The 23,638-nt window shown below is 33.7% G+C and overlaps 1 protein-coding gene across 1 annotated transcript in view; it reads right to left on the bottom strand.

Moving 5' to 3' along the window:
- LOC129951605 (protein scribble homolog) overlaps positions 1 to 11,808 on the bottom strand; it is a 63,437-nt gene extending 51,629 nt beyond the window's left edge. The window contains exons 1-2 of the mRNA XM_056063847.1: positions 11,620 to 11,808; positions 11,289 to 11,401 (exon numbers count right to left, since the gene is read on the bottom strand). The gene's annotated coding sequence lies outside the window, so the exon portion shown is untranslated. The remainder of the gene's footprint in view (positions 1 to 11,288; positions 11,402 to 11,619) is intronic.
- Between the last annotated feature and the right edge of the window lie 11,830 nt (positions 11,809 to 23,638).

Below are 23,638 nucleotides of genomic sequence, written 5' to 3'. Positions count from 1 at the left end.
TCGTAAAACGTACAAATATTTATTTCAACCCTCATTTTTTATCTAATTTCATTTTTTTAAACATTTTATTTGTTTTCTTTCAAACGACACAACGTGACTGGGAATTTAAAACAAAATCATTACTAGGTTGTTAGCACCAAAAATATGAATACCTCTAAGTCTAAGTCTATACCACAACTTACATTACAAGTGTACAAGTGGCATAACGTACATAAGTGTCAGTTTACTTGTTCATAAAAGTTAAAAATATTTTGTTTTGCAAATAGGAATAGGTACCTATCTATGTACATACTCGTAGCTCCATTGTGGTCAATCACTTGGCAGTTTTTTGCACTTCTATGAGTTTACCAATACCTCATACCCTATGTTTTCATATAAGCATACAGATTTTTGCTATACCTTAGCAACCAGCAAGAAAGGTATACTCGTACATGTACCGGACATGCCGGCTGGAGGCCCAACCATACAATCCGCCTTGTTAAGTTTGCTTATAAGCTGTAAATAGGTGCTTATGATATTTACAACGGTACATTACACACAGTAAATACAGTATTTTGCCACCCAAATTGTTATACTGCCCCAGAATATAACAATGTCGATGATGGTGATGACGAAGAAGACGTGGGGAACGAATTGCTTTTGATCCGGATCTATTTTTCGTTTTTGTTTCGAAATATCAACAAATACAGAAAATGTATGACTTAGTCGCAAATAGCTGCCAAGACCTCGATTCTACGAGAAAAGAAGTACAGGTGGAGTTTTTTTTTGAAACTTTCCTTTGTATTTGCTAAGGAGCTCCTGAAGTTCAAAAGAATTGAGAACGAAATTGTTTTGAATACAAAATTTTCAAAAATGGCCTAACCTTAACTTTTTTGTAGAGAGCTTTAATTTTGTTTCTCGAAAAATTCTTCTTACCCTTAATTTTGGAATAGAACAACAAATGTAAAATTCGAAGTGCAGCTTTAACCAGTCATTAAAACTATGATCATTAGGAGTTTCAATCAATCCTTTCAATCCTTATTTTCACGAAGAAATTAACTTTTGACCGTTCTAACTTGAAAATAAATTAAATTATGGACACTGTTGTTAATATATGTGCCGTTTTGTTGATGATTATATCATTTACGTGTATTTTTTTTATCTTTTTATAAATAGCCAAATTAGCGGGGATTTTAAAATAAAATTACCAAAAATCCTTTTTTAAAGGTTTCTGCTAAATAAAAACTTTTTGATAGACCTGCTAAACTCTTAAATGTCGCCACCCAAAATTATATATTTAATGCACTTTTGGATTCGATGTTATTTTATGTAAAATTGCATAAACTGTAATGTTTTTCAACTACTTTTTCCAAAGAAACAAAACAGTTTTTGAGTAATTGAAATGAAACTTCACTCTTCTAAAAGTCATACCTTGCTCTGGATATTTTTCAAGAAATGTTCAGGGTATAAACATGAAGCTCTTCTCAGATTTGTTCTGAAGTGACTATACAATTCCGCGGAACTTTATTAAACATATCGGTATTTCAAATATTATTTTTTTTCGAATCTATAAAGTGCCCTTAGTACCTTTTCAACTTTATTTTATAGGTACACCTCAATTAAAAAAAAAAACAAGTACCTATTCAATCAGCTTCCAGTGCATTGATTTCCTATAATTTGTTTCTTAATTCATTTGCCTTGCTGGCTGTGTCGAATTATTCGCTTTATGATCAAACATTTCGATTAGGAAATTTTCAACCATTCAAGCGGAAATAATATCTAAAGTAAATAAACTTTAAATGAAAACAAAACAAAAAAAATCATATCGTCAGAATCTTTTTCTAGCAACTTACAAACAGTATTTTGTGAAGTTGTTTTTATAATGTGATTTATAGTCTAAGTACAGCAATATCTTTGTCTTTCTATCCATATGTACATATGTACAACTAAAAGCAAAGAAAATAATATTGAAAAACAATAAAAAGCTGCATGAACACCAAACGCCTTGAACCAGAGCAGTTATAGGAAACTCAATCAAGGTCAGCTGATGATGGAATGAGCAGCAGCATTACGTTTTATTTTATTTTTTTTCTCTTGTGCCCCATTATAATTTTTTTTTAATTAAGTATCACTACACTATTATAGAAAAATGTGGGTTTTTAATTTTGATTACACTTTTACGAACAGTGAACGACATTGATCTTGAACTTTTGATGATTTGTATGGTTTACAAATGCTAAGGGTACTTGACTTTTGTAAACTTTTAGAATGTAAATAATAATAGTTATACAAAAATAAACACCCTCTTTTAGGTATTAATTAATGCCACGAGAACATGGTTGTTTTTATTTCCGGTCTAAGTATATTAACAATTTGTTTGTGTACATTGCGAAATTAGTAAATAAATAAAAATAAAGAAAATCCTTTACTTAAGAACATTCAATGGATTAGAAAATATTTGTCAGGGTGTTAAAAATCAACATCAGTTTTATTTTCATAAGCCCCACTTCAGAAGAAGAAACTGGGAAGATTTTAACCTCCGATATGTTCAGGGGAAAGAGTCGAAAACGGTTCGTCTAATACTTGAGTAACTAAAATTCCAATTCATAATGAGGTGAATGAGAAGCATCAACTTGAGACTTTTTTTGAATAACTTACTCATGTTTAAATTAAGAATGTTTTAGATTGACATGATATTTACGTTGTTTGAAAGAACAATAGAATATCACCGTAATGGCTGACGAAGGCCTTTTTAACATTTGTAGCCGTAAAGCGGTAATTACAGGGCGAATGTTGTCATCTAAGTGATCAATCGTTCTGGGCTTATCGGAGTACTAGTGAATTCACATATTTCAGTAGAAAATAATCAAGCGGTGTTAAATCACGGGATCTTGTAGGCCAATTCACTGCTCCGTAACGTAAAACTACTATCAAACGTTTCCTACGGTAAATCAATTGTAGCACAAGTCCTCAACATCATGTTTGTTCAGTTGACGAACGAAAAGTCGGTAATAATTACCAAATTTGAACTTCATCGCTAAACTTGATTTTCAAAATATATTTTGCAATTTGGGGGCGTTGTTCAAGCGTATGTCAATAAATGGTGAAATGCCAATCCGAACTTAAAATAAATCACTATAGCTGTAATAGTATTGCCAACTTAAGACTCTTCACCACTTAAAAAGCAACAGCCATAATGCTATCGTTAGAAATGTTAATACCAAAATTGGACAAACACAAATAATTAGGAACAACACTCCACATTTTGATGTGCGTCTAAAAAAAATCTCTTATATGCATTCCTAGAATTACGATTATTAATAGAGGAATGTATTTAAAATTCACTTAACCCCTATAGCTATTTTATTACAAGCATCAATTTTAATGTTCAAAATCTCTTTACTAAAACGTTCTAAGTTTTTAAATATTAAGTTACACTAAAGCAACTTTTTACATAAAACATCAACAGAAATGTCCTTAAACGGTTCTTGTTTATAAAATAAATTGGGTGGCCCAACAGTCCGTTTGAGAACTAGCGCCTAGTGACTGACAACTCTTAACCATTCCTGTGTGCATTTATGTTAGTGTGATGCTAAACATGTAAGTTACTTTTTTGAGATTGAGACTTTTAAACAACGGAACATGTTTGAAACAAATATTTTTTAGTTTGTGCGCAACTAAAGGGTGATTTTTTACCTTTTATCTTTTTGATAACACTGGTTTAAACAGCTGACGCACGTTTTGTGTTTTGTTTCACTGTCAAATATCTTCAGTTTGGTCTATAATTTAACCATGAATCTTTTTACAAACGAACAAGGCTTGCAAAATATTGAATTTTGCTATCAAAATGCGTGCTCTGTTAAGAAAGTTTATCGCGCACTTCTTCCATTTTATGGTTAGTTTAATCGACCCATCTGAAGCGGATATTAGGGCTATTGTGACTAAATTTCGCACCAAATTTACATTGTGCAACATTAAACCACCAACACTCTTACGTAGATTGCGAACTAAAGAAAATATCGCAGCTGTATCGGCCAGTTTTAATGGTGACAATCAATTATCGATTCGTTGCCGTTGGCTGCAGGCCAACTTACTCAACAATGTGGAAAATTTTGCTGAAGGATATAGGTGTGATGCCTTCCAAAAAACAGCTGGTGCAAGAATTGAAGCTGAACGACCTGCTGCAACGTAAAAAATCAACTTTTTTACTGGAAAATTGTGTTGAGCGAGGAACTCACTTTTAGCTCAATTGGCACGAAAATAAGCGGATTTATTGATTTTCGAGTAAATATCATACCAACGCATTCAGAAAAGTCACAGAGCTGTGCCGTTTATAGGCTAGTGGCATCATTAGACCGTACTTCTTCAAAGATGATACGAATCGTAACTTAACTGTTAATGGTGAGCGCTACCGTGAGATGATGAGATATCCAACTTTTTTTTTGCCAAAATGCAAGAGCTTGACTTGCATGTCATGTGGTTCAACAAGACGGTTCCACATGTCACACAGCACGCGCAACAATAAACATATTGAGAGGCGAGTTCGATGAACATTTTATTTCACGTTTAGGACCAGTAAATTGGCCGCCTAGATCGTGCGATTTAATGCCTTTAGACTATTTTTTGTGGAACTATGTTGAAGCCCATGTCTATATAGACAAGCCCGTTTCAATTGACGCATTGGAAGACAACATTGAAGCATTTGTTCGTGAGATGCCAATCGAAATGTTGCAAAGAGTATTGGACTAAGCGGATGGGCCTTTTCAGGCGCACTCAAGGTCAAGACTTGCATTAATTTAATCTTCAAACATTAAAATATATGGACAGTATTATCGATTTAAATAAAGATTTCATGCATTTTTCGAAATTCAATGTGATTTTTTTGAAAAACTTTCCTATAGCTTTTAAAAAATCACCCTTTAGGTGCCCAATTGTTATTTTTACGTCAACATTTCGGGCTATAGCAGCAATATTTCTAGTTTGTTTTGAATTTTAACAAAGAATCATTCCAATTTTAGTAATGGCATAATTTTTAAATGTCAAAAAATTACAGCTTCAAAAGATGCAGTTTTCCAAATGGACTACTGTTGCAAAAAATCTTTTAAATTATTTTCCAAACAAAAAAATACATAAACAATATTTTCATTATTAAAAACAACCTACATGATGGCCAACAATCATCGGACATGCGAACGGACAAACAAAGTAATATTTCTCATGCAATGAAAGGAAGTTTATATTCGATGTTAACGCCTTCGTAAAACAATTTCAATTTCTTTTACTAAAAACAACGAAAACAAAATATCTGCAATGGAAAATAAAATGTATACTCCTACGCAGTGCTAACAGCACAATACCGATTTAAATTCAACAGTTTATAATTGAATGAAATCAAAATCACCTTCGCGTTTCAGACGACTACAACAACGACGGAAGCAATTTTTGCAAAAGATCAATTTTGTTTTGTATTTTTTCTTTGTTTTCTTGTTTTTTTTTATTTCTTCGTTCAAAAACAATCTGAATTTTGTTTATCTGTACATTTTTGAAAACAAATGAAAAAATAAAATACAAATCTGTGTTCGAACCGGAAAACAAAAATTAAACGATTGGAAACAATTCTTGTTGCTGTTATGTGACACGTTTCGAGAAATGATACAACTCGTAATAATTAATTCGATTTAAATTCAGATTGGTCATATAAAGTAGAATGATATCTAAAAGGGTGAGTGATCTAATTTTTATTAAGGTAATCGTACTCGTAACTATAATCAATAATTCTTAGAAAATTTGTATTCTTTCTTAATATTTTATCCAGAATTTGTGCTTCCTTAAATTTCATTTGGTTTCTTATTAAAAAACAATGTCTTTTCTTAAGAGATCAATCTTTTGCTTAGTAGAAGGTTAAGAAAATTTTCTAAAAATTATAAATCAAGTAAAACATTTAAACATTTTAAATATTTAAAAAGACTAAACGAAGAATTTGTTTGGCTCAATCATTCTTTGAATGAAAAAAGAATTTATTTGAAACGCGATATATGTTAATGAAGCACCCTGTATGAAAGTATATATTATTTGCACTTCGAATTGATCAACGTAAATTGGAATAAATTATTTATCTATTCCGTAATTTTGTATTCAAAGACGACTGAGATTCGAAAGAATAAAATGTTTAGTGATGAAAGAAAACAAATAATATCGATATTCTATATGTAGGACATATAGGAATGCAATTTTCCATTTTTGTATACCTACAGTTGTTAATGCGTCGCAAATAAAACACAAAATAAAAAGAATATTTTATTCATACAACAACAACAACTGTAAAGGTATTTACATTCTGGAACACTGAAGGTTTAAACTTTAAAATGTAGATATATCTATAAAGCAACACAAACACCCCAAGTAATATGACCGCATTTGCTTTTAAGTGAAAAGATAAGAAATTAAAGGTTTTTTTTCTCTAGATAGGTTGTATTTTACTCAGGTTTTTTTCTAAATTTTTGTTTTTGAAAGAAGTTTTTCTATGAACGAAAATACCTATTTAGACATTTATGTGTAGGACGTAGATAAAAACATTGTAATTCTTGGAAACAAAGTGTTGGCCGACGCGACGTTGATAAGGAAATTAAATCACCTATATTTATGGGTAAAGTGAAATATAACTCATGTAGATACTTAGTTAGGTTCTTAGATTTAAATGAAGCTTGGAAAAATCCATTGAAAATATTTATATGTTATAATATTTTATTACTTAAGTTAAAAAAGTGTAAGAAATCCGTTAGAATTAATTCTTTAACTATTTAGAATTTGCCTTTTCAAGATATTTAATATTATTCAATCTGGTCACATGAAAATAACTTAACTAAGTTCTTTAAACAAAGATAACGAAAGTTGTTAATCCCATTTTACTTTCTTATATTAAGGACCAGTTATCGGTTAATTCTTGATAATTGTTAATGCACTTTAATAAATTATTGAGTAAGTTTTTAAACAAACACAAGAATTTCATAACTTGGATTAAAAATAGTACCGGTCACGAGTTGAGAACTGACGAGGCTTTTGCTAGTCTTGTGTAGGTATGGACGAAATTGGAAAATTTAATGATATTTCTTACTTATGGTTTTTTTTTGTAGTCTCGTTTCTTCTGTAACTAAATTTATTTCTATAAAATGTGTTAAAGGTTATGAGTCTTAACTTGCTTATTATGATAACAGTAAGAAACAGTCCGATTCAAATATAGACGAAAGTGCTTTTTTCGTATAATCTTTTGATATTGATTTTGATTTGATATTGATTTACAAAGTTAAGAAAAATATTTTTTAATATTTCAAAAATAATTAAATAAGCAATTTTAACATTAAATAGGTCCCGTTTTAAATAGCCTGCTATTTAGGCGGCTGTTACTCAAAACTTTTTTTTATTTATAATTTGCGAACACTAAAAGGGTTTTGTATACCTTTAATATGCCGAAGACACAGTGTGAGCATGAGGAAAAGAGAGAAGGGTTGGATAGGAGGTGTCGGTGTACATTGATTTTGAATTTTCGAACATTACAATGACAGAAAAACATAGAGCGTGACAAGTCATTCCACATTCGCGTAGTACGGCTAAAAAATGAATCTCTGTACTTCATAGTAAACCAAAATTGGGCTCAAGAGTAAACTGATGGGCATTCCTAGAAGAAGTTTAATTGTTTAAGAGGAGGAATGCAACTGGCTATTTCACTAGAGCATAGTCCATTAAAATAACGGTAAAAAACGGTGAGACAAGAAACTTTTCGTCGATGTTCAAGTGATGTAAACGAGTTGATGATGTCAATCATTTCAAAAGCTCTTCTTTAATACTGTCCAAGAGGCTTAAATAAGTTACTGCAGCACCAGCAAAGAGATGAGAGTTATATTTAAGTTTCGGACGTATATAGGTTTTGTAGATTGTAGCCACATCAGACGGGGAGACAAATTTCTCGCATCTTCTCAGAAAATTTAGACATCTTGAGGCATTTTTGGAGACATCGCGTATGTGATCGTTGCTGATGCACATTCCGAGGATGTCGAGATTTCCAGTTTCGTTGATGCAAGTGCCGCATCAGATAGTAGCAAAGAGGGTATATCTTGCTTTAACGATACAAGACAGCATTGGGTTTTCAAAGCATTAAATTTCACACGGTTCTTTATTCCCCATTGTACAATATTGTGTAGGTCGGAATTTAATGAGCTAATCATATTTTGCCTTTGCATTTCACATCCGAAGAAGAAGAAGATTCGCCCTTTTTTTGGAATTGGCTGAACAAATACAGTTTACCCGAGGAAGTGGAAGAATTTCTCATGTTTTTTACGAATGACCAACAATTCTTACAACCATTGGGACGTTTCAGTATTTTTCGACGTAATTTTTGATTGCAGGCCTTCCTGGCTTGCTTTAACCTTTTCCGGTTTTCCTTACTTGGGTTGGCTCTAAAACACCGGAAGCTCACCTCTTTCTCCTTCATAACCTTTTTACATCTCGAATCGAACCATGATTTAACCTTTTGTTTAATACTTTTAACCCTATTCGGGATAAAAGTTTCCATTCCCAAATGAATCATACTAAAATTGCACTGCACTGGAGTCTACGTCGCTGCCGAGGAAGCATAGTGACCAGTTAAAGATCTGGTAGAAATTATTAAGACCGTCCCAGTTGGCCATCTCTTACTGCCAAACACTGACACTGTTATCTTTTAAATTTAGTAAGCAAAAGATAAATCATTTATTAGAAAAATAAGAACTATACGTTCTTCAAAAATTCATTAAAAGTCATAAAGTTCAACAAAAATGTTAAAAATTCTTTAACCATACTTTGCAAAATTTGAGGAATTTTAGGTCATCGTGAAGCACCTACACAGACGGAAATAGTGAAAGTGGCTATTAGGACAGAGTAATGAAGTTAAAAATTGGAACCGTGTGCTTGGCAAGATAACAATTAAGAACATTTTTAGTTTTGGTGACGAAACCCTGGTTTATCGATTCCTCGTCGATCTTAAATATTGATTCCACAAACGACAATACACCATATTTGTTAAAACTTATTGCTTTTAGCTTTGAGAGTTCAGTTAATACAAGTCTGTGAAATTAGGACAATCATTCAAAAATCATCCCCAGAGGATACATTCATTATCAGAATTTTCGCTGTTTTAGGCTCAGAAAATCTTAGATTGATTTTTCCTAATTTATTCCGAAAAGGGGCTGTGTTTGTGTTGCTTCTGTTTCCGCTACCGGATTTTGCTTTTAGTGTAGTATTCTCTTTATTAATTTTAAAATATCATTTAATTCCTTTATCATTTAATTCCTTTATAGAAAAATAATTATTGGAACTATAGAAAAGTCAATCGGATCCGCTCAACAACTATGTGGAATTTCGTTCATCAAAATCGCTTTGAAATTGCATCATACAAATAAATTTGATATAACCGTTGGTTTGTTTTGTTTAATTCACGTAAAGGCACATAATTTTTAGTAAAAAGTGCCAAATAATCACGGTATTTTAATTTTTGTTGTATGTCATTGCACTTTGAAATAATCAAAATAAATTATGCAATTTGATGCAACAAAAACAAAAATTCGAGTAATTTAGAGTCAGCTTTTTTTGCATGAAAACAGTTTTGTGTGAAACTATTCTACCCTTGGTTTTATACCTAAAATGTAACTATTTTAAGTTTCAACAAATTTTGATTTAGTTCGATTGTTGGATTTTTACTGTTTTCCTGGAATTTTAAACATAAACTTTGTGATCAATTTTTATTTTTAATCTTTGAAATTTCTACATATGACTGCTTTTTCCAAAGAATCGTACGTAATTGTTTAAGTACATTTATATTGCACACCTTGACAAATACATTTTTGACCTTTTTTACTTTTGAAAAAACATAAAAGAAGTGTACCTATAGACAAACAATTTCATCATCAAATTTAATACCTATGATTTTTTTAATACCTATGAATGTTTTAATAAACAAGAAAGACGTATAGTTTACTAAGTATATAAAAAGTTCATAATTATTTTTCTTAAGCCTTATATTGGTCATATTATATCGTTATAAGATTAAACTTCTTTAAAACCAAAAACAAGTTTTGTCTTAATCCTATAGGCCATAAGTTTAATATTGTGATGCGTGTTGATCATATTTATCTCCATGTGGTTTACAAATACAAAGTACCTATACCTATCTTATAGGTAATTAAATCTTTCATCTTTGAAGCCACTTTCTGAAGTTGAGAGTTAATCTCAGTTTTTTTTTGTATTTGCTTTTCAAAATGCACTCAAAATGCATCGAAGACTTCTTGAAGTATCACACAATAAAGATTTCTTTTTGTTACCCTCTGATGTTTCCATTGCAATGTGTTGGCGGCGGCACGAAGTCGGCAGAAGCAATATTATGGTGAATAGCTTGCTATTGCAAAGTTCATAGCCTGGAAATCCAAAAACTGGATTTAAGTGCGCAATACTCTTAACTCAACTTCCATTATTTCCAAAAACTAAATTCGTATTTCAGGTAAAAAGAAATTGAAAATAAAATACAAATCTGCCGCAAAGTATCATGCGTGTGGTAAATTTTAACGACTAGAAAATTATGAACTACAAAACTCAGCAATTTTGAGGACAAAATTAACCTGAATCATCATAATAAGTATAAGTAGGTAGGTAGGTAGATAGTTTGTTAAATGAAACCTCTTTTTCTAAAGCCTGTTGATCGATCTTGCGCATTTTACTGCATCGAAAAAACCCTCAAATTCATCACTATCTCTTTCCAACTTACATTCTTACTAAGTCTTTGTAAGACTCACCACACTTGGAATTTGTATGGTGAAACAATGATGTGGTGATGGTTTTTAAAAAGGTAAATTGGTAGATACTTTATTTCGAATTTTTGTGGTGAATTTAAATTTCTAGAAGGTAATATGTCAAATAGGTGGGTAAAGAAAAACTTTTGTCAAATACACATCCGCACTCATGGTTATTTCGCTGTTGATTTAACAAATAGTTATATCTCTCTCTCACTCTAATCCATGTATGCGTAGGTAGAAAGGTGATAATCAGTATATCTATAAAGGTATCCAAAGGTGAGTATATCTGTAAGTTGGTTAACATATTACCAGTCTCCATTCTTATAACCAGGTAACATGAAACCTTTTTTCCATATCTCTATCTATATTTCTTTCTCTGTCTCTCTTCAGTGACTTACATATTTTCGATCACATTTTTTGCAATCGAGTTAAATTAATTGCTTTAAACTTTAAAACAAAAATTGAAACAAAAAATATTCAAATACTTACATCGGGCTGTATTTTTTTTATTTCGTTTTTGAAATATTAATCCTTGAAATGAACCTCGTCTAGGTAGGTAGATAGGTTTGTGTTTTATATTTTTTTGTATCCGTATAAATCCTCTGCAAGCACAAATAAGTAGAAAGAAAAATGCACTTATAAATATCTTTGAACACAGAAACTCTCTTTGAAGATAGTTTTTTTTTTGTTATTTGAAAACAACTATCGCTTCTTTTAAAATAAAAATTATTTAGGTATTTTATCTTTTTTCAAATCGTTATCACAAAGATAAAATATTTCAAGACAAAAAAGTAAAAACAACTAAGTATTAATCATTCACCTGGAACAAATAACGAACGTAATTTCTAAAAAAAAGATAAAAACAACAAAAAAAAGAGAACAAATAACGAACAGAAATAAAAATAAATGTCCAATGTTAGTAACGGAACGCGAGGAATATATAATATTGCTGAACTGCACACGATTGTAACACCTGTTGACGTTGAACTCGACTGATGGCTATGGCCGAATCTCGAAAGCAAATAAGGTGGTTCTCGTTTCTCGATTCACTCGATTCAACAGCGGCGGCAATAACGACGACTATCACAATTCACTGGAAGTAGCTCTGGAATTGTATATTTGTAATGGTGATGGAAGTTTCGCTCGAAATTCTGGTACAATATGTATTTTGTTGTTTTTGTTTTTTAAAGTAGTATTGGAACAAGAGTTAATATTTTTGTTGTGTGTGTTGGAATTTACTCCTAGGCTTGAAGTTGAAATCCACCCACTCAATGATAATATCGATACATAGAGCAGTACAAAAGATAAATCAAAATGGAGATAGAAGCGACAATCGCGTTGTGTGATCGTTTCAGTTTTGAATTCACCACAGCGGAAATAAAAGTATTTGGGTTGGTGTATGAAATAAGTTATACCAAGTTGACGAATTTCCGCTGATTTAGCTGTGAAGTTTTGAACCAATCGGTTTATCAAGTTTATACTGAGAATAAATGTTGTATACTTTAAGGATTATAAATATAACACAGGGTGGTTTGAAGTGTGTAAGTTTTTTGTTTATAATTTTTATAATAAAATAACTACGAAAGGAAAATTCTCAAAAAATAAAAAAGTTTTCTATTGTTGATTCGCAAAAGGAAGATCAGAAACTATTTTTTAATTGATTATGTTAATTTTACCCTCATTTAATTAGGCTTTCGCTTTTTGTTTTTGAAAAAATCTAGAAAATTCTTTACATACAATTCTAGCTTTTTTCCCAAAGAAAGTAAGACCATGTAGTATATTTAAAATATGCATTTCTTTCTTGTGTTGGAAAAAAGTACTAAAAATAATTATTTGTAAAAAAGCTAGATTTTTATAGTGGTTTCCAATAAGTGATTTCATTTTGCCTTCTGTTTTTGAGAATCTGTCACTTTTGAAGTTATGATATTTTGACATTTTGAGAGAGTAACAAAACAAACTTAAGAATTTGGTTAATACTGTTATCAATTGTTAATACCGTACCTTCTTATTTTTTTGGAGAACTCTAAACTTATTACGTGCAAATTTTTTTTATTAGAAATCATGCAAAACGTTGGCATGCAATACGTTCTCGTAGTAAAGGGTGATTTTTTTGAGGTTAGGATTTTCATGCATTAGTATTTGACAGATCACGCGGGATTTCAGACATGGTGTCAAAGAGAAAGATGCTCAGTATGCTTTGACATTTCATCATGAATAGACTTACTAACGAGCAACGCTTGCAAATCATTGAATTTTATTACCAAAATCAGTGTTCGGTTCGAAATGTGTTTCGCGCTTTACGTCCAATTTATGGTCTACATAATCGACCAAGTGAGCAAACAATTAATGCGATTGTGACCAAGTTTCGCACTCAGTTTACTTTATTGGACATTAAACCAACCACACGAATGCGTAAAGTGAGTACAGAAGAGAATATTGCGTCTGTTTCTGAGAGTGTTTCTGAAGACCGTGAAATGTCGATTCGTCGCCGTTCGCAGCAATTGGGTTTGTGTTATTCGACCACATGGAAGATTTTACGCAAAGATCTTGGTGTAAAACCGTATAAAATACAGCTCGTGCAAGAACTGAAGCCGAACGATCTGCCACAACGTCGAATTTTCAGTGAATGGGCCCTAGAAAAGTTGGCAGAAAATCCGCTTTTTTATAAACAAATTTTGTTCAGCGATGAGGCTCATTTCTGGTTGAATGGCTACGTAAATAAGCAAAATTGCCGCATTTGGAGTGAAGAGCAACCAGAAGCCGTTCAAGAACTGCCCATGCATCCCGAAAAATGCACTGTTTGGTGTGGTTTGTACGCTGGTGGAATCATTGGACCGTATTTTTTCAAAGATGCTGTTGGACGCAACGTTACGGTGAATGGCGATCGCTATCGTTCAATGCTAACAAACTTTTTTTTGCCAAAAATGGAAGAACTGAACTTGGTTGACATGTGGTTTAAACAAGATGGCGCTACATGCCACACAGCTCGCGATTCTATGGCCATTTTGAGGGAAAACTTCGGAGAACAATTCATCTCAAGGAATGGACCGGTAAGTTGGCCACCAAGATCATGCGATTTGACGCCTTTAGACTATTTTTTGTGGGGCTACGTCAAGTCTAAAGTCTACACAAATAAGCCAGCAACTATTCCAGCTTTGGAAGACAACATTTCCGAAGAAATTCGGGCTATTCCGGCCGAAATGCTCGAAAAAGTTACAAAAAATTGGACTTTCCGAATGGACCACCTAAGACGCAGCCGCGGTCAACATTTAAATGAAATTATCTTCAAAAAGTAAATGTCATGGACCAATCTAACGTTTCAAATAAAGAATCGATGAGATTTTGCAAATTTTATGCGTTCTCAAGCTCTTAAAAAATCACCGTTTAGAACCGCGGGCTATGTTGAGAATAGACCACTTCTCCAAATTATATAACGTCGATCACGAACCGAATTCCACTGTAAAGGAGATAGAATCACTCAACCTAGACGACGCAGATCAACAATTGCGCCTACCCTACCTCGACGAATTGAATAAAGGTTTATCTAAATCAAACAAAGCTGCCGGAGCTGACGGCATCGTTGCCGAACTATTTAAAGCAGCAGGCGATGACTTGGTAGGGAGCATGCCTAACTCATCTGCAAAATATGGTCAGAATAAAGCATACCCGATGTGTGAAATCTCAGCATAGTTTGCCCGATACATAAAAAAGGAGACCCTCTAAATTGCGCCAACTACAGAGGCATCAGTCTCCTTAACATTGCATATAAGATCCTCTCTGCCGTATTATGTGAACGTCTGAAGCCGTTCGTCAACAACCTGATAGGTTCTTATCAGTGTGGCTTTAGACTAGGAAAGTCCACTATCGACCAAATATTCAAACTACGGCAGATCTTGAAAAAACTTAGGAGCTTCAAATCGATACCCACCATCTTTGTATTGATTTTAAAGCCTCGTATGACAGCATCCATAGGGAAGGGCTCTACAGAGCAATGTCTAGTTTTGACATCCCTGTCAAACTTATCCGTTTGTGCAGAATGATGATGGAGAATACACGCTGCTCTATCAAGGTCGGAAAAAAAAAATCACCGATGCATTTGATGTCAAAAAAGGTTTAAGACAATGTGATGCGACTTCTTCAATATCATTCTGGAAAGAATTGTGCAAAACTCACCGTCAACACTAGAGGAACAATCTTCCAAAGGTCCATCCAATTACTCGGATACGCAGATGATATTGACATAATTGGAAGATCAAAGCGTGATGTCAGTGGAGCTTTTTTGAGCATTGCTATGGAAGCGAAAAAGATGGGTTTAGTGGTCAATGAGGGCAAGATCAAGTTTATGCTATCATCAAAAAAGGACATTGAACAACGACGTCTTGGACGAAACGTCACCATGGACAGCTATAACTTCGAAGTAGTCAAGGACTTTGTCTAGACAACGACACCAGAGCTGAGATCAAACGAAGGATTACTCTTGCAAATCGCTGCTTCTTTGGACCTATAAGGCAATTGAGTAGTAAAGTCCTCTCTCGAGCATCTTAAGTCACAATCTATAAGACACTCATCACCCCGCCCTCATTTATGGCGCTGAGGCCTGGATCCTGTCGAAGAAAGTTGGAAGGGGTTAGTAAACTTCGACAGAAAAATTCTTCGGGTGATTTTTGGTCCCGTATGCATAGATGGAGAATGGAGTAGAAAATATAACGACGAACTGTACGGCGTCTACATAGTGACACTGACCTAGTTAGCAGAATTAAAGTCGAACGGCATAGATGGCTAGGTCATGTAGAGCGAATGGACATCAAAGCTGCAACCCGGAAGGTCTTCGAATCCTATCCCGAGGGACGGCGCAGCAGAAGGAGACCGCGACTCAGGTGTGGTACGCAGGTGGGTGAAGACCTCAACCAACTTGGCGTGCGAAACTGGAGACAGCTAGAGATCAAGCTGTCTCCAACACCAACTTAAGCAAGTATGTAATTGGGGTATATATGGGGCAGAATAGAGTCTATTTTTTTAATGTTGTAGTCGTCTAAGTTCTTTTTATGTAAAAAAATAAGCTTAACTGCAAGTAGAATGTCGTCTTTGATTTCATCGAAAGCACAGTTTTGCCTGAGGTGCTTTTTGATAACATCGAGGGCGGGTGTTTCCTCGCCCAAATGCTTCACAACGCCAACTACAGAACAGCCACAAAACCTCCTTGGTTCTTTGTTGATTTTGCAAAGTCCAGATCATTCGCCGATTTTTTTGTGGAATCGATTTGGACCATTGAAATTTGATTTCCATGAAAAGGGGCTGTAATGAGTTTCTTAGTAAGGGGCTCTTCGAAAGGTTTAGCCAAGATGTTAAGAATAGCTTGACGTTTGTCAACAGGTTTGCAGGTTTCGTAGATTCCATGAACCGAACCCTTGACAATCAAGAATTTCTTTAAAAACCTTCAGGCCAGTTGATATACATTACACTTTTGATAACTTGAGCAGTTGATATCAACGCCTGATATTTTAAGCTGATTTTGTCGTCTTGTTGTTGTTTGTCAACTTGGGAATACTAAGGTGTTTGGGGTATATGCGAGGTTAGTGTTGCTGTTTGTTTGATAAATTTGACAAATTAAGTCACTAGGCCCCAGTTCTCAACAGACTGTTGAGCCACCCAATTTATTTATTATTTTATTATTATCCGATTTGAACAAATTTTTTGTATAATAATTCATTAATAAAAAAATAGATATGTTATTCAAAAATATTGAATTCGTGTTCTTCAATTCCTATTGGAATTTTGTCCGATTTATCGAATTGAAAATGTTGACATTTCTGAATTACAATTGTGTTTCTTCCTTCAAGGAAATTCATTTTTGTTGAGCTTAAATATCTTTCCAATGTTTCAGGAACAAAAAGTAAAAAGGTAACATTTTAGTTGGTCCCAAATTTTTTTTGAAAATTTTGGGAAAAAAAGTGACATCACCATTAGAATAATTGTATACTACGAAAAATGACGTTTCTGACATCTGGTTAAGTTTCCAATTGAAAATTACAGAATTTTAAATATAGTATTTCGACCCCAACCCGAGTACATGTTCTTGTGCATCCTTTATTATTGTCTTAAAAATATCCCCAATACTTATTTAAATAAAAAAGCGGTCGAATCCTAGATTGAAATTTTTGGTGAAGAGGTGCAATAAATTTGAAAAAAATGTAGCACAATGTCTTGAGTCAATTATTTAAACATTACCACCCAATTAGACACATAAACATTGAATAAAAATACAATTTGTATTGTCGTCACTTATGAAAAACAATCTTAAAGACATATGATCCACCTATTTTAATATAGTTACAATAGCATCTGGTCTCTATAAAACAACTTGACAATAACAAAAAAAGACTTGCCTTGAGTTCACTTCCCATGTCGACGTTTTTGTTGTTGGTGTTGTCGTCTTTACTATTACATTACATCCGATTCCAAAAAGAATAACCAAGAATCCCAGAGTAAAAAAACACACATCACAATAACATTGCGAACAAAAAAAAACCCTATCCCGAAAGAGAAAAGAAAACATCACCATCGCACCATCCTCGATCCACCGCGCAAAGAATTTCATCATGTGACTTCCCTATTTGTGTGCATTCCCTTATTTAGTAAACTCCCATACCTTAAACGAGGGCTCCCGTTTTCCATTCGATCTGTCTGCCTCTGCATCGAAATACATAACAGCCGCCAGCCGCATAGTCGTCGTGTCGTTTTCGTCGGGCTTAACTTATCCGCGCAACCCAAGAAACGCACAGTATTCCATGTCCATGGTATGGTAAAGTATGTGTATTCAGAGAAAAAGTCACAGGGAATACCATCCGAGGAAGAATGGATCCCCATATGTACTTTAGGGCCAAGACCACAATCATAAAATACAATCCGTGCCGACAAGAAGCGCGTCTGTCAGTTTGACTACAAACAAAAAGCAACCCTAACACGCATATCAAAGTCCCAGGTCCAACCAAAGTAGCGACAACATCGACGCAACGAAGCGACCAAAAACGAAAGCGACGAGGCTACGACGACGACCTCACGACATAAAAGATCGCACTGCGCAGCGCATTCACGTCCAGAATTTGCTTTCCTTATTGTCTGCCGCAACACTGCCACACTGATACGCTACTGCTGCCCCCTCAACTCTCGGCGTAATCCAAAACCTAATTACCGATTGTCCATCTGCCAAGCGGATTCAATATGCACAATTGTTGTGTCTTGAGTATGAAATTGCGACACGGCCAGCGTGCTATGGCTACCGCTGCGAACGCATAAATTTGTCGGCAGGAGCTCGCCAAAATAAACAACGTTCCTCTCAGCATCAGCCAGCGGGCCACACCAGAGGCCAGACTTATATCTCTGTGGCGCAATTGAATTCAAATTTGAGTGAAAACGGCAATTGCCGTATTGCCAGCCCCACCGCACCGCCGCACAGCAAGTCTCACCGTCACAGCTTCATTGTCGTCGGATCACGCCAGAATTTACCTTTCGAAGTTCAAAGAAGATTTAAAAAAAAGTCGAACAGGAGATAGAGAGAGGCTAAAGAGGAACCTTAATCCATTCCCCTTTCCTTAAAACGGAACGAAAAATAAAAAAAGCTATTTTCCCTCCCGGAATCCTGAACGAGGTGACCAAAAATCTGGAAAACCTGTTAAACAAGTCCGCATTCGCACATGTGCAGACAATATGGATATCTATGGATATATTCTTTAGATTCAGCAGACTTCAGCAGGCACTCCGGCTGCTACCATAGGTACATATCTAATATTGCTTCTTAAGATATTCGGTTCATCCCTCGGGTTAACTAACGTAAACGTATCTTCTTGAAAACGAGGAACAGTATTATTTTTGTTTTTGTATCATTTTGGTCTTTATGGTATTTCGCCGATGATCTATGCCTCCTAGCTGCATTCGCGCACATGTTTTATTTTCATTTTGGTTTTTGTTTTCATTTCGTGCCCATGTCCACCGTTTAAGAAAGAAAATTCCGATCTATCAAAAGATAGATATTGTATCTATTTATATTTATATACCCGTTTTGAAGTGTTTTTTGGAGAAAAAGTTTGTAATGTGCATTTTTAATGTTGTGTTGCTTGGATGTTGGTGATGCGGCTCCACTGTGATTTGTGAGTTCCGGAAAAAGTCAAAGATGCAAATAAAAGTTATTTCGGTCAAATTGTTTTGAGATAGAGTATAGAAAAATTTGTGTCACTAATGTAAGATATTGCCATCTATCGAATAGAATAGATTTTTTTCTATTTTCTAAACAAGTTTGTATTGAGAATTTATTTTTTTTCTTAAACAAAATGGATCAATTGGAATGTGAAAATATAACGAGATCGTGACCGTAATCTTAGGTATTTAGAATCAATTCCAAAGCACACAATTACCCAATGCAATTCGACAGAAACTTCCAGATTTCGGATAGGGCATTCCTGGAAGACGAGTCAATTCATTTGTATACTGATGGTTCAAAAGATAAAGGAGGGGTTTGTGGAAGTGTGTACTTGTACTTTGAACGACTGAAATTAAGTCTCTCATTCCGCCGGCGGAACTATTGGCTATAAAAGAAGTCTTGTCCTGGCTTAAAGAAAACGTGATATCCGTATTTTCTCAGATGACAAACTCTATAACACTCCATAACTGTCGATCATCTTTAAATGAGATGGCACAATAGTTTAATACTCACATTTGCTGGTTGTCGGGCCATAGAGACATTCCAGGTAAGGCAGATGAACTCGTCAAGAACGGTGCAGTGCAGCCCATCCTACCATGTTTGGCTTATACTGGCATACCAATCGCTACTTGTAAACTGATGCTTATGCAAGACGCCATGAAGAACTCAAACACCAGATGGAACAACATTTCAACGTGTCAGATCGCATATTCTATATATTCTTCACCTTCTTTGTACATGCCTTGCTCTAGTTCAAAAATGCAAAGATTACCAGAAGAATTCTTCTTTAACGATCTAAACCATATCAGCATCTCACGTTTTGTAAGGGACGCAGCCTGGTTCCATTGATCTTAGGAGGAAGCCTCAAGATTCATGTTGTATCACAACGGGCCAATTATATCTATGACCTAAGTGTGTCCGTTTTCTATCATTGACAGCCACTTCAACCTAACCTAATCTATCCGTGATGATTAGTGCGTTGGACTGTCATTCTAGGGGTATCGGATTCAATCTCTTTCTGTGCCACCTAACGTTTTTTTCACGCGAACTGCCTCTTCAATAGTTCTGGCATAAAAACTGTAGGTTCCCTTCATACGTAAAATGACTGTCACACATGAATGGTTGAGAGGTGTCAGCTACTAGGCTCTGGTTCTCTATTTACTGTTGCGCCACCTTATTTATTTTAACGTTGATTTCAAAAGAAAACAGCGTCACAATTGACAGTTGCTAAAAGGCTTTTCAAATCTTTTATTTGTTTAACTCTTCGATAGTATGTCTTGATTCTAGGGCCTGTCATTATTCGACTGAATAATAAGATTTTTTGGGATTCATCTGTATACAAAGATACTTACTAAAAAGAAAAGTTTAAAACCAACATTTCTATTTTGTTGGTGTTTTAAAAAATTACATAGCTTACAAAAATATACGGTTTTGAAATTCCTTCAAATCATAACGATAGTGTCAATCAAGTTCCCACGTTTTTTAAAACTAAACTTTGCACAAAATTTTCAAAATTCCAATAGCAAACTGTCGCTTCTCCAAATCAACATTCTTTTCAATTCCATTTTTTTCTAAAATTACTTGGTCAACATTAGAAAAACAAAATTTAAAAGAAAATGCTTGGATGCGGACAACGCGATAGTTTTCCATTCGTGCCTGGCTGTCAATATTTTTAAAACTTTTACAAAACACTAATAGCAGCATTTTTTTTAGGGAAGAAAAGTTTGAAGTCAAAATTTTGTATTGGTTATTCAAATTAGTTTTTTGTTGTTTTTGCAGTGAATAACTGGTTAATTTAAAATTAACAATAATATGATCCATATATTTGAATAAGCTTGCTGAATATCTGTTTTTGATTCTGAGATATTTTATTCGAAAACCATAATTTCTGATCTTATATTAAAAGTAATTTTTTGTATAGAATGAAAGAGAAGTCAACACCTTCATTTATTCTCGAGATATCCGAGTCGAAAATCAGTTCTTACAAATTGTGAATATTATTAAAATTAAAAAATTGTGTATTGTTTTTTTTTTTAATTTTACGAAATGTTTAAAAAACTTTAAGGGTTTAAGGGATAAAACTAATGTGAAGCCAATATCCTTAATAAATATTTGAGTCGAAAATAAAATTTTACCAACTTTTAGTAGTAGTCTTGTAGGTTATAGTTTTTTGTGAAAAATTATCCCATCGATTCTGCTAAAAAAAAATTAATTTTTTTTTTTTGAAAATATCCGAAGTGACAAATATTTTTGTTGCGGTTTTTTTTTTATTTATAAAAAAAATCGTTGGTTGGTTTTCAATGTTTTTCAAATTCCTTTCTGTATCTTGGAATAGTTAATGTGAAAGAAAAAATATATTTAATTTGATAACAGCAACGGTTCTTAAGATATTGTTGACGTCGATAGAAAGTTCTTGAACTATCGGACGGACGTGCAAACGTATGTAAACACTCACGCAAAAACATCTCCATAAAAACCTTTTATTTAGATTCTAGAACTTTCAATTTGACTTATTAAACCGATTATACAATAACTTCAAAACTGCAAAAAAATCCACAGCTTTGCGACACGAACTTGATCATTTGTCCAAAGAGTCTATTTAAAAGTATTTACTGTGTTTAAAGATTTGAAAATTTAAACGGCAATTGATTTCTTGAAATAAACCCTATTTTACATTTTTGTTTTTGAAAATCGTTAAAACAATTTTCTTTAAGTTAATTTGAGTTTACAAATATTTTAAGTGCACAGTTTTTTAAACTTATTAATATACGTTGTACATTTCAATGTTTTCGAGCTATTAGTTCTCGAGAAAACTTAAACAAAAATAACGGTTTCTCTGGAGCAATACAAAAACAGATTTTTTTTGAAAGATGCTGAGTCAAAAAAAGTGGCTGGAATGCGACCCACACTGATATCTTTTCATCCCGTCTGTCGAGTTAAAATTTTTGTAGGTTTTCGTGTTGGGTTAAAAAAGTTGTCAATTTAATTTTTCTTAAAAATTTTAAAATTACCAACTATAGTTTTCATATCAAGAAATAGTTTAGTTTCAAAATCAAGTTTTGTTAAATAGGTTTTAAGTCGAATACAAATTATTACGAATTTAAGTAGCATTTCTTAAATTTTTACAAATTGGATAAATGAAATTAATTTAAGAAATATCAAGAACCGAAAATCAATTTTTACCAAAATCGGACTATTTTTTGTAGATTTTATTTTTTTATGAAAAACCAGACTGTTGGAAACAATATTTTCTGTGCAATAAAATAAGTTTGAAGCCAATATTTTTAATTTTTGCAAAGCTATTTATCGCTATCGAAAGTAAATTTTTACCAAGGTTAAGTATTGTTTTTGTGTAGGTTTTTATTTTTTGTAAACAAAAACTTTCAAATTGATTTTTTTTTAAATTTTTTTAAATGTTGAAAATTTAGTTGCAAGCCAATTTCTTAAAGTTTTGAAAAGATATTTTAATTCAATTCAATTCAATTCAATTTATTGTATACATATTATTAACATTTGTACATTAAGATAAATATCTTTTGTAGTACAAAGAGATAAGATAAATAGGAACTAATCTAGTTTGTTATGTATTGAATTCAAATTCCCTAATTTAAAACTTTTTACTTCGAAAAACAATTTTTACCACCTTTGAGTTATGCGTTTTTTAGGTTTTTATTTTTATAAAAAAAAAATGTCAATTTGATTTTACTCAAAATCTTAGCAGATGTTAAAAATGTTATTATTTGTTGCACACAATTGTTTTAGAGATATAATCATTTTTTATTCCTGAAATTTTCGCGGTGATACTTTTTTTTCAGTTTGTTTGCTTTATAAAAAAATCGTTAATTGGATTTTTTCCAAAAATATACTGGTTTGGTATCTTTCTTTCTTACTTACTTAAGGTGGCGCTACAGTCCGGACGGACCTGGGCTTCAACCAACATGCGTCTCCAGCAAGCTCGGTCCCTAGCTAGCTGTCTCCAGTTTCGTCAAGTTGGTTGAGGTCTTCACCCACCTGCGCCGTTCCTAGGGATTGGATTCGAAGACATTCCGGGCTGTAGCGTTGATGTCTATTCGCTCTACATGACCTAGATATCTAAGCCGTTCGACTTTAATTCTGTTAACTAGGTCAGTGGTGCTGTATAGCCCGTACAGTGCGTCGTTATATCTTCTCCATTCTCCATCTATAAGTACGGGACCAAAAATCACCCGAAGAATTTTTCTCTCAAAGGGGTCCAGGCCTCAGCACCATAAATGAGAAGCGGGATGATGAGTGTCTTATAGATGGTGACTTTAGATGCTCGAGAGAGGACTTTAATTCTCAATTGCCTTCTAGGTCCAAAGAAGCACCGATTGCAAGAGTTATTCTTCATTTGATTTCAGCGCCGGTGTCGTTGTCTGTGTTTAAAGCGGTGCCTAGGTAGACAAAGTCCTTAACTATCTCAAGGTTATAGCTGTCCAGTGTTCTTTTTTGATGACAGCATATACTTGGTCTTGCTCTCATTGACCACTTAACCCATCTTCTCCGCTTCCGTCGCAATCTGACATCACGCTTTGATCTTCCAATTATGTCAATATCATCTGCGTATCCGAGTAATTGGATGGACTTTTGGAAGATTGTGCTTCTAGTGTTGACGGTTGAGTTT

The sequence above is a fragment of the Eupeodes corollae genome, chromosome 3, assembly GCF_945859685.1.
Source record: "Eupeodes corollae chromosome 3, idEupCoro1.1, whole genome shotgun sequence".
Taxonomy (NCBI): domain Eukaryota; kingdom Metazoa; phylum Arthropoda; class Insecta; order Diptera; family Syrphidae; genus Eupeodes; species Eupeodes corollae.
The sequence above is the reverse complement of the archived record's forward strand: the minus strand, read 5'-3'. Positions and strand labels throughout refer to the sequence as shown.